Genomic DNA, 13,394 nt, shown 5'->3' with positions numbered 1-13,394 from the left:
CCTTACTTTAAAAATTGGATTTGTATTGATATAGTTGAAATGTCAATAAATGTGATATTAAAATAGGAGAAATTTTGCTTTTGAATAAAGCAAAGTGTTTGAAGCACAGAAAATTATGTAAAAAAGGGTAAAAAAACCCTACATGGGTGACCATTTATTTACAATAAACTCTAATTTTTAATGCCAACATTTTCACTGGCAGACCAGAAGTCAAGAGTATATACATTTGGGAATTTCACTGTTCTCTTACAATAGATGTTTGACTATAATTAAAAAAACATAAAACAAAACAAAAAATGAAACAGAAAACAACAAAGAAATGTTACAAAAGTGCCTAGGAAAGCTTCAGTTTGTACATTTCAAAGCTTTTTGAGCTATGTCAGAAATAAAACTCTGTGAAAGGTTTTCCTTTCTTATTTTTTAATTACTTACAAAATTATGGTATGGGAAAAAAATTACGGGTAATCTAGGCAAAAAAGCTGGTCTTATCAGAAGGAAGCTCTGTACTCAGAAAATAAAATAAAAAATTAATGACAATGTATTTTCGGAGCTAGATAATTTTACTGACTTATATTGTTAGAGGGCAGAGGTTTTTATCCATCATGGCTCCCACTGTTTTTTTACCATTACTATCTTTCCTTCTTGCTTTTGCATTTTTTTTTTTTTTTTTTTTGCTTGTTGGGTGGTTTCACTGTAAAATATTTTATTAAATCCATTCTTCCTTGCTATGAAGTTTTATGGCAATTTCATTAAGGGAGATGAAACATTAATAAAATCTAAGATCTTCAGGAGGTTTTGAACATAATAATATTTAATTTAGTAATTGAAACTTGAAACTATCCCCTTACTACTTTTCATGATCTAAAATAATTTTTGCAAGATTGGTAGTGCCCGGAGCTGTGTTGCCACAAGGAACTACATGGCGTGGTTGGGAGAAGCTCATAAATTTAGAATAAATAGCCTGATTATTTAATTTGTCTCTTCATATTCTTCTGTTTCCCTCTGAATGCCCTGGATAATACAATTCTAATCACTGGGGGCATTATGGCTGAATATATTTTGCTTTTTAAGGCATAAGATAAAGGGTACAATTTAAAACTTTTCTTCTATTTTGATTAACTTTGAAAAACAGGGCAAAAAAATATTTTGCACTTTAGAAAATATATGTAGGGATCTTGTACTAATTTCAAAATCTGCAATACACAGTATTTAATTACTTGTAAGGTACATACTAAGTCCAAACTAAATCAAGCTGCACCCAAACCCATTAGTATCATATCAAAATACCCATTTCATAGTAAAGTCAGTGTAAATTTCTTGAAAATCAATTAGCTAAATGTGAGATTCTCAATCTAAACTCTTGCATAAAGCTTCCTGTAGAATTGTCAGACCTGTATGTCTTGACTTTTATACCTGCTCTAAGGTTAATTACTGATTGCCAATATCATCAGATCAGGTGATATTAAGCACCAATCTTTTCCAAAATTAGTCTGACTAAGCCCTTTCATTACATTTAGCCCTTTGTTTTCTGCATTGTTAATACCCTTAGCCTTATCAGCCATGAAATGGACTGATGATGATGTGATTTTCAGTTAAATAAAATGGAAAAAAATAGCTGCTGAGTATAGACTAGGTGACCTGATTGAGTGGCTGCTAATTAATTCAGCAAAAGTCTTCAGATTTGTTTTTCTGCTGACACATTAGGAGACTATAGTTTCACAGATATTGTGGATGGTTTCTTTAGTCACTTAACACAAGCATCTCAATTTGAATTTTACATTTAAATTGGAGCAATTGTATACCCAAAGTACATGAAAATTAGTGAAAATTTACTTAGTGAAAATTTACTTGGCAAATAAGCTCATATTGGGCTGGTCTTTCTCAAGTAGTATAGTAGTGTTTATTTTTTTATATAAGCATTTATTATATATTTTTGGAGGAAAAAGGTATATATATTCACAGACCAATTTAAATTTTTAGAATAAATTATGAGGGATGTAAAATACATCCCTTGTATATTATGCATATTATGTACACATATATATGCACATTAATTTGTGGAATTACTGTGGGAAATTTCGTATTTACGTACAGAAGTTTACCCACTTATATTGCTACGAATATCTGTTCCAGAAGCAGGTTTGCATGCATGCAATGAGGGTTGTCATTTATACCTTGTTAGGTTTAACCACTGTTGCAGTTTAGCCCAAGTAGGCATCTAAGACCTACACAGCTGCTCTGCTTGCTTCCCCTCAGGGGGATGGGGGAGACAACTGAAAAGGTAAAAAAATATATATTTTTAACCTAATAATAATTCAACCTAAGAAATCTCTTAATGGCAGCTCAAAAGGTAAAACAAAAACTGTGCACACAAGCAAAGCCAAACAAACCATTCATTCACCACTTCCCATGGGCAGCAGGTGAGCTCCAGGAGAGCAGGGCCCCATCACATAGAACCGTGACTTGCGAAGACAAAAACTGTAAGTCCAAATGTCTCTCATTCTTCTTCCTCCAATTTTCAATGCTGAGTGTGACACCACGTGTTGGGGAATATCGCTTGGTTAGTTGGGTTCAGCTGTCCTGGCAGTGTCTTCTCCCTGCTCCTGTGCACCTCCAGCCTCCTCACTGGTGGGGAGAAGTAGACAAGCAAGACAAGCAGAAATGGCCATGGCTCTGGGGCTGCAGAGTAATGGGCAGCACACCCCTCTGTTATCAACACTGTTCTGCTCATAAACCAAAAATCCTATGAGCTGCTGTGAAGAAAATTAACTCTCACTCAGCCAAAAGCAGTACAATACGTAATTTAATAGATTGTGTTTCTAAGTCTGCAACCAGAATAATAATGCATCTGCGAGAAAAGACTGAGAGTAGTGTTGAATAACCTCACTCTCCACGACAGCTTAATTCTCTCAGGACAAGTCAAAGATCATGCCCACCAGCAAGTACTTAAAAAATAGGGCAAATAGCTTCATTTTCACCAATTTTGCTGTATCTTAGTATTAGTAAAGCTCTATACACTTAAAATATGGAGGTTTTGTATTTGCAATCAGAACAGTTTTAAGTCCATTCCATAGAGAAGGCAACTTTAAAAAAAAAATTATAATATGTTTGTCCACAATTTACAAACACAAAGACCTTAGGCTTCAAGGAAATATAAGGTGGAAAAATAGAAGAGAGGGGGGAATAAGGAACAAAGAAGAAAAGAAAAAAAGGAGTTTTTTTCTTCCTGGCCTCTTGTGAGTGATTATAAAATTTACAAAGGAAATAGGGCTATTTCTGTCCTTATTTTAAACCTTCTGTAAAAAGTGTGATTTAATGCATCCGTCAAAGGGTATTATGGTGATTTTGTTACAGACAACCTAATATAAGCCTTCTCTAATGCCCAATTTGCTGCCATGCATGATTATGCAGGATTAAATGCAGATTCTGTATAGATCAAAATGTTTTGCTTCTTGGCACTGTCTTTAAAAAGGTGAGGTTTTTTTTTAATAAACTGATAGCAAAATGTATATACATTTAAGTGAAATTATTTCAACTTTTTTGTTTGCATTTTTCCAGTTGATAAAGAAAACCAAAATAAAACATTATTTCTATCTACTTTATTTTTTCTATTCTGGAGAGCTTCAGACAGATTTAGAAAAATACTTTGGTAGCTGAAATTGGCTAGTTCCAAGCTGTTGCTGTTAAGTAAGAAACTACACAGACTCACTAGAAGGCTGGTTTGTACTTTATTTCTAAATTCTCTCTTTTATACACTGTTCTGATACAGACAGACCAGATTGGTCAATTAATCAATACATTTCTCCTGATTGGCTAATTAACAAGAAGACTTTCTTATAAACAATCTTTGAGAAAAAAAGGAAAATGGCGAGTAGGAAAGCCCCACCTGCAGGTTGTTTATAATAAAAGCTATCATTGTTTATCTTCAACTCCTTAAAGTTAGACAAGCTGATTCTGGGAAAATTTATCTAGTTTTCTTGCTCCCTGACCAGGCTGTCACATCCACACTCAGCTAGACAATTAAAATATAACAATTCAGATATCATACACCAGTAGCTGCCTAGACATGCTTGATTTAATCTAAAAGTCATTTGAATACTCCCAAGAGCCTATCAAAGCACACAGGGCACATACAAACACTATATCTTCACAAAATGGAATAACAGTTGTTTTCTTATTTAAAAATTAAAAATTGTTACTATTTATGCAGCATTGCTACTAAAACCACTTACTCCAAGGAATTATATTTATTACACTCACTCAAGATTAAGCAATGAAAACCCACATTTTCCTTGCAGAATATATAACCAATCAGCTAGAGTTTGCACTGCATGTTGGACAGACATAGTGACAGAAGAAAGACAGTTATTTAAAGGGATTTCTGTTCAGGCTGAACCACACCCAAGTGTCGTGGTTTGACACGGAGAAAGAATTTTTTTCTGAAAGGAAGAGGTCAATTTAGATATTGACCAATTGAAGGTGGACACGCCTCTGAGAACACAGAGGGGTTAAAAGCAGAATTCCCAGGAGAACTCACTCTCTTTGGTTCCGGTCAGCCGCAGTGCAGCCTCTCCCCTGCCCGGCCGTGGCTGGGTGGGGAGGGGAAGCCCCATGGCCTGACTGAGGTAGACCCAAGGGTGGAGGGACTGGAACCGGGCTGGCCCCTGCAGATGGAAGGGTGAAGAAATCTGGGATGTCTCCATTCCACCCCCCAGAGTTTCTGTCCCGAGAGGGAGAGAGAAAGACACAGCAGCAATTTCACCGTGGGGAAGGAGGAGCCGGGGGGGGCCGCAAGTGCCCAGTCGCGTGGGAGTCGCCGGAGTCTGGGCATCGAGCCATCCCTTGGGAGTTCAGACTTTTAACCCTTCCTTGAGAAATGAAAGCTTTGTGATTTTTTTTCCCCTCCTAGGTTTGAAAGAGAGGAAGAGGGACACCTTGGACCCTGGGATGTTAGAAGGAGGAATTCTAGATGGGAGGGGGACAAGGAGTGGCTTTTGGCTGGACTTTTCCGTGTTGGCCACAAACTGAACCAATCTTCTCCTCCAAGAGGGACTGTGTTTTGGGAGGATGCCAGTGAGTCAAGAGACCTGCTTCAGCTGGGAAAAGACAGAAGTGGAGTGAACAGAGAAAAAGTTAGGGGGTTTGTGGTGGTGCCCCCTGTCTCAAAAGAAGGAGAAGAGAAGAAGATCTCTGTTCTTGGACCCTCAGCCCCAGGGGAAAATGGGAAAATGGGGGGGACTGTGGTCCCAAAAAATGAAAAACTGAACTGTTGTTTTCTCCCCTCTTGGCAGGGCATCCTTGAAAGAAAAAATCCTAAAAGCAATCTGTCTATCCATGCATTGGTGATGAGAGCATTGTGCATGGAAAGGAAAGGGTCACCATAGCAAACTTTTCTCTGGGTGGTGCCATGTTTGACATGGAAACACAGGATGTTGCAGATATGTTTTCTTGGAGGGTCTGTGGCACAGGAGAGACTCCTGTCTCCCTCAATGGACTGAATATCAATTGTCTGGAGGGTGGAAACCTGATTGGGGTCCAGATTGTGTCTCGCTGTGGTTTGTTGGAGTTGGGTGGTGGGAGGAGGAATGTTCTTCAAGGTTTTCATTTTGATCTTTGTGTGCTTTTTTTTTCCCTTTTCCTTTCTTTTTTTTCCTTTTGTAGTAGTAGCTTAATAAAGTTTCTCCCTGTTATTAAGCTTGGGCCTGCTTTGCTCTGTCCTCGATTCCACTTTACAGCATTCAAAGAAGAGATTGCATTTTCATGGGGGCGCTGGCGTTGTGCCAGTGTCAAACCATGACACCAAATTAGGGCTTTAAGGGAGAAATTTAAGTGCCTAAATTTAGAGCTCTACTTCTATTTGAATCACCAAGTATCTGAGATAGCTCCAGTATCATGGCAGACCAGACACAGAAGCTTAAGAAGTCCCACAATCTGCTTAGTGTGCAGGTAAGTTATAATTATATCTAAAATGACATTAGGCACATGCTTAAACATTCAAAATGTGCTGCAATAGGACAGAACATTTGAATCCTATACATTTGTGGTGTCTTTTTGGCCAGAACTCCATCACCATATAGAAGAGAATTTTGATCTTTTTAAACATTAAGATTTTCATTGTTTGAGGACTCTCTAAGTCTTTACTTATAGAAATGCAATAAGTATTTTCCAAAAACTTTTCATTTCCATTTCAGATAGTTTACAGCATGTTATAAAGAATGTGCAATTAATAAATTATTAATGTTTATTACACATAAATAATAAATATTACATTATTTTGAACTTAAATCAGCATTGTTGCATTATTAAAAGGTCATCAAAAAGGCATATTATGAAACACATTTTAAACCCTGATTGTCATTTAACTTATTTGTTCATTAAGCATCTTATACAATGGGTTACAGCCCAAAGGAGTTGTAAAACACAAGAAAAATATCTCAGATTGTCAAATATATCCCTGCAAGGTCTGTGACTCAATTTTACATGAAGAGATTTAAATCTAGGTTTGATATATTTTAAGATAAACCAAATGGAGGTAAGTTTGTGCTGCTAAACAGGTGAAAGTCAGGGATTTGAACAGTCAATTTGTGCATGTTTTATACAGAGCTAGTTGGAAGAGTTCTAACCACAGCCAGTTCAAACCAGAATGACCTCAGAATGAAGATTCATGCACAGTAAGGAATCCTGGTTCATGTCCCACTTCCTAAGCTCTTTTTAGCCTTATGGAAAAATCATGTAATGACTGACTATCTTAAAAACTTAATACCAGCAGTTTATTAATGTGTTTTACAATGCAGTAAATTATATTAATATTCCTTATTCTGAGCCATAACCTAGTCTCCCAGTTGTTGGGAAAAGTCTCATTATCACTAGCCCTTGTGGGAGACTTCAATTTCCAAGATGTCTGCTGGAACTAGAATACAGAGGAGAGAAAAGAGTCAGGGTTATTCCTGGAGTGTGTGGAAGATAACTTCCTAACACAGCTGGTGACTGAACCAGCTAGGGTAGGTGTTCTACTGAACCTGTTGTTTGTGAACACAGAAGGGCTTGGGAGTGATGACGACTGGGGCCTTTCTTGGGCACAACAATCATGAAATTGCAGAGTTTTCAATTCTTGAAGAGGAGCCAGCAGAACTTCCTTTGATTTCTAGTGGGCAGACATTGGTGAGGTTTGGGGACTGGTTGAAAGGGTTTCTTGGGAGACAGTTCTAAAGGGCAAGGGAAATTGAAAGTCTAAATATTCATCAGGAAGGATATTCTAAAGATGCAGGCACAGACTGGCCCCACATGGCCTCAAGTGATATTGCGCAGGGTTCAGTATTGGGGGCAGTTCTGTTCAGTAATTTTATCAGCTCTCAGGATGAGGGGATAGAGTGCACTCTCAGTAATTTTACAGATGAAACTAAGCTGGGCAGGAGCATGGATCTGTTGGAGAGTAGGAAGGCTCTGCAGAGAGACCTGGACAGCTGGATGGGCCAAGGCCAACTGCATAAGGTTCAAGAAGGTAAAGAGCCAGGTCCTGTCTTCGCATCACAACAGCCCCCTGCATCACTACAGGCTGGGGGAAGAGTGGCTGGAAAGCTGCTGTGGAGAAAAAGACCTGAGAGTGCTGATTGACAGTGGCTGAACATGAATCAGCAGAGTCCCCATGAGCCAGAAGAGGTTCCAGGTGGCCAAAAAGGCCAATGGCAACCTGGCCTGTATCAGAAACAGTTTGGCCAGCAGGATTAAGATAGAGATTGCCACTCTGTACTTGGCACTGGTGAGGATTAGATCACAGCTTGAATCCTGTGTCCAGCTGTGGGCATCACACTATAACTCAGATATTGTGGTGCCAAAGTGTGTCCAGAGAAGAGTGATGGAACTGGTTGGTGAAGGGCCTGAGTACAAGTCTTATGAGGAGCAACTGAAGGAGCTGGTTCCTCATCTGCAGAAAAAGAGGCTCGAGGTAGAATATTTTTCTCTTTATAATTACCTGAAAGGAAGTTGTAGAGAAAAAAGGGTTGGTCTCTTCTCCCAGATAACAAATAATAGGACAAGAGGAAACAGTCTCAAGTTGTGCAAAAGAGATTTAGGAAATTAGGAAAAAAGTTCTGCATGGGAAGGGTTGTCAAGCATTGAAACAGGCTGCCCAGGGAAAAAATTGAGTACACTCAACTCCCTGGAAGTATTTAAATGGTGTGTAGACATTGCAGTTAGAGAGATGCTCTAGTGTTGGACATAGGAGTGTTAGATTAAGGGTTGAATTAGATGATCTTAAAGGTATTTTCCAGCCTAAGTGTTCATATGATTCTATAGCATGACAAAGTATGATTATTAGCAGTAAAATCGCAGTATTGTTACAACACAGTAAAGTTTTGTTTCAGAGGTAATATTACAGAAATATGGGGTCTTGAAGCTTTTTAAAAGTATCTCTACCCATTTTTATACCCATTACTTTTTTTTTACATATAGTTATTTATTCCCACTGAAAATATTTTGCCTTCTTATACAGAATGTACATATTTTCTGTAGCTTGACTGTCTTTTTGATTGACAGTTTTGTTTAAAGAGTAGAGTGTTTGTGTCCAAGAGATTTTGAGTATTTAAAGTTGTCCTAAAAATCATCACAAATGGTGACTAGCCTTTTAGTCTCTCAATCTGGTAGGAACATTTATTATCTTGGAACTTTACGATTTTTTAGATCACAGCAAAACAAAGATAATATAATGCATCTGAAAAAAAAAGTTAATTGATTCACAACATAATCCTGAAGTACCAGACTTAATCCTTAAGTAAGTCCAACTACTATTTCCTATGCATTTTACAACCCTTCATTTTCAAAATTTTTAAAGTCTCTACTGTTAATCTGTGTTAACCTACCTGCTTAACAAATGATCAATATCGTATGAATTGGAGTGATTTTTTGATCCTAGAAGTTTCCTTAGTTTAACTTTATATGAACCTCCTATCTGACCTGAAGAACACAGCAAGTCCTGTTCTATTTAATTTAGAGGGTAACATTCTGAGGACACATTGCTTGCAAAGTTTGATTGACATTTATGTAAACCAACAACTTAATAACAATGTAAAATATTCTATGAAATTACAAACATCTCTTAGGAAATGGTTTGTGTGGGAGGATGGATTGTGAGAGAATAGAGATAGTGCTGAAGACAATCTCACCCCTGAAGAACTGCAACTGTACTAATTACCGAGGAGTAGGAACAGCCTTCCTTTTAATAGGTCACAACTGTGTCCAGCAAGGATGGGTGTTATGAAAGAGTGGGTAGCTGGTTGAGAGGAGAGTTGGAGTCAGTTGGTTGTGCTGCTGCAAGGAGCAAGGGTCAGGTGTTTGTGCTAGGAACAGTAATGGTCAGTATGTCTGCTAGGGACAGGTACAGATCAGCCAGCTGTGTGGAAGGAAAAAGGAGTCAGTTGAGAGAAGCTGCTTCTGGGAACTCACAGAGAGAAGGTATGAAAGTCTTACAGCAAGATAATAAACTAATGATCACAGTTCCCATCCACGGTCGATTGGTGCTAAGCAATGACACTAACAGGTTTGTACATTCATTTCTCATTAATCTAATTTTATCTGTTAGTTTAAGATTAGATGGTGCCATGACACCCAAGAATATGTATCCTACTTCCTAGGAGAAACGGGTGAGTAGTTTTGTGATTCATTAATGTTAGCTAATAATATAAAAAAGGCTTCTGAACACCAATACTTTTATACCTTTCAGCAGAAATTAAAATATGTATCAATGGAATATTTTTTGGCTCAAACAAAGGTGAGTGTCCTGGTTTTGGCCATGACAGGGTTAATTTTTTGCTGAGAGGGATGGTGGCTGAGGGAGTGTGCTTATGACCCAGATGTTCATCAATACATGGCATAATTGCTGGGGCTGGGGGAAGATATTTCCTTCTAAGGAGAAGGGTGTTCCTTGTGGTGGAGAGCCTTGGTGGGTGGATTGGTCCCTTTATTGTTTATTGTTGGGTTTATTTTTGTGTAAAGTGTTTATTTGTCTTATAACTTTTTTTATTAATACTGTTGCTGTTACTGATTGCTTTTGTAACTCATTGCTGTTTCCAGAAAATTGTTTTTATCTTAACCCATGATTTTTGCCTTTTGTGCTTCCAATTAGAGTGGAAGAGGAAGCAAGTGGTGATGTGGTTTTAGCGGGAGTATTAAATTGGAGAATATCTTTCCTAAACCAGGACACCAGGTTATATCATTCAGATTATTCCTTTTAGAGTGTCTCTTAAGTAAAATATTAGATTGAAAAAACTTATTTTAACCTTTTATATATCATCTTGTACATTATGCTAAAATAAAAGCTTATAAACACTGTACAACTTACATCTAAGTTATTATATTAGTTACCTAATTTAGATGTTTCTGTGCCTACAAAATATGTGCATTAATTGTATAGGCAGCACATAGTGTTAGGGACTTCTGATGGCCCCCTGAAGACAATTTGGAATGTGAGGGTTTTTCTAGTCATTGAATAGGAAAATGAGACATTTCAGTGGAAAGTGTAAATTCTTGTACACATTTAGTGAGAAACCAAATAAAAATGGCCTGGGGGAATATCTGATTGCGGGTATGTTCTATGAGTCACGTCTGATTATACAGTCAGCTAGGGTTTTGGATTTCAGAACATTTGCAAATAAGGTCTAATACATTCTTCCCCTGCTTGTCAAAACAGTTCTCAGACATATAAAACTTGGACTGAAAGTTCCCTTCTACCAGAGGGTGTATGAATTCATTCCTCTTTGTTTTACAACAATTCTTCAAATATTAGACTACGTAATACCCTAGGACAACAATCTTCAGCCTTAAATTCAAGCTAAGCTACAAACAAGAGAGTGTAACTTCAAAGTTTCAGAACTCAAGTAAGCAGTATAAAAGGGTTATCTTGTATAAACAGAAATATTCATCTAGAACTTAGGTGGAAAACAAAAGAGTATGCACTTTGGAAACAAAGACAGGCGATGCTGAAGGACTACAGAGTTTGCACTGTAGGGAGAAAACTTGTTCAGCCCAACTGTTACTCATTAAAATATGTTATTTGACAGGAGAAGGATATTTCATTTTTTTTCTGCCAAGTTGTTTAGTACTATACTTTATGGCTATATTTGTATAGATAAATATTTATTGTCCTTAAGATAAAATGGTGTAGTTCAACTAGCAACCTAAGTCAAGTAGTATTATACAGTAATTCCTAAGACATTTTTAGTAATTACCATTGATGACCTTCTGCCAGTGGTTGTACCAAGCTGTAACCTTGCTAAATTTATTACAATCCATGTGCTCTATCTAGTATATTTCATCTTACCATTGCAATCCTTAAATAAAATATTTTCCTTTTGCATAAGGCTTTTAGACTTGTGGGGTGCAGTTTTGGTTTATTTGCTTGTGTTTTGTTTGCTATCCTGTTACCCCCTAAGGTTGCTAACTTTTTCCCTCATCTGCAGCACATTTCAAAGTATGTTTCACAAATGAAAATTTATATTAACTACCTCAGCTTAAAGATAGTAAAGGTATAAGGACTTAAAGAATGCACTTGCCTATCTCAAAACACTGTCAAGGCCACAGAAGGATCTTGCCATAAGCTAAATAACTGAAGGGGTGTAACTTGAGGTAAACACAAAAATGAGAAATTTAGGAGAGAAAAGTTCTAATTCCAAGTCTGTTGAAACAGATCTGGGTATCCTCCTAGTTAATGCATCCAAACAAATATTCCCACTGTAGAAATCTGTGGGAAAGGAAATAACTGCTTATGCATATGCCATCACAAGTTATGGCAATGGCATCTATGCTCTGTGGATACCCAAAACTCGGACTGCATAAAGTCGATATCTCCAGAATAAGTCCAAGAGCCCCATCACTGAGAAGAGCTGGGTGAAGAAGGATCTGCAGGATCCATGCAGTTGTGGTGTGGTGACTATCTTCTACTTAATTTCTCTCTCTCTGCCCTGCCCCGCCCCCCCCACACCCTCCCTCCCCGCCCTGCCCCGCCCCCCCCCACACCCTCCCTCCCCTTTCTGAATTCTCTCTTTCATTTTCTGTGTGCATTATTGACTTCAGCATATGGTCTCACCTTATTTTGTGCAGAGGCATTTCTTAACTATCATAAGAAAAGGCTGAAAATAATTAAGCTTTTGTTTTTCTAGTACATATCAAAATTAGGAGAAGTGATACAGACCTTTTCTTCATAAAAAGTACAAAAAATGCAAGAGTACATGTATCACTGAGAATAATACTACAATCAGACTTTTACTGGAGGAATAAGTTCTACAAACTTCTACACAGCTTCACTGATTCATTCTACTTTCTTTGCACTTTTCATGAAATAGTAATCATGGAGATAGGAAAAGGATTATCAGATGAAAGTGCAGGTGTCTATCAGCTCCATCTGCTAAATGCAAAAGTAGATGTTTATATATATTAATTTATATGTATTTATAAATAAAAAGCCCTGACACACACTTATGCATTTGATAGAAAAGGTAAAATTTGTTCTGATTCCTTGTGGTGTAATATTTTGAAATAAGATTATATACTCAAGGACTAGAAAACAACCCCTTATAATTCATATTTTAAAAGAGCAACAGAAAATTCTCACAACTCCATACTTTGTGTTATATAAGCTTAGTTACACAATGTGTCAAATAGAATTATTGCATTCTGAAATTTGCATATGGTTTTTTTGTCTTCAGATTTTTAAAAAGTGACTTAAAAGATTTTTTTCTGTAAGCAGTGACATAGAGTAAAGCTGTATCTTGACATAATGAAGATTATAAAACAATGTACATGTTGATCAATGGATTATCTGACCTGATTTTAAATTGTAATTCTCAATTGCTGTTGCTAATTACTTATATACTAAAAGTTAAACATTTATTTTCTAATTTTTAGCATTAAAAACAAGAAGGATATTTGAAAATACTGTTGTTATCATAGAATTATAGGTATTATCTTTGTAGATGATACCTACCTAGTTAAAAGAATTTAAAAATATTAAAACTCTTCTCATTGAAAATATTAAGTAATTTATCACTATTCTTTGGGAGTTGTCCTCAGCTGCTTTCTTATTTATCTGCAGAAACTTTAGCAAAAATTTAATGGTTCTTATAACTAAGTGAATTCATCCAAGAAATTATAGGCATTAAAAGTAAGATTAGAGAATCTTATTCAATTCAGTAAAATTCCATTTAGGCTAAAAGAAGGATAGTTTGCAGTTCATGAATAGGTCATTTGCACTTGCTATATGGAGATATATGGTTAAAGAGGCAATTCAGGAAAAGCCATATGCCCTCAAACAATTTAGTGAAACTAATTATATTTTTTTCTATTAAAAAATAACTTGGTAATATAGATTTGCATCAAATATGATGTGAACAGGACAATTCTTA

This window comes from Lonchura striata, chromosome 2 (assembly GCF_046129695.1).
Source record: "Lonchura striata isolate bLonStr1 chromosome 2, bLonStr1.mat, whole genome shotgun sequence".
Lineage (NCBI taxonomy): Eukaryota > Metazoa > Chordata > Aves > Passeriformes > Estrildidae > Lonchura > Lonchura striata.
Note: the sequence above shows the minus strand (reverse complement) of the source record.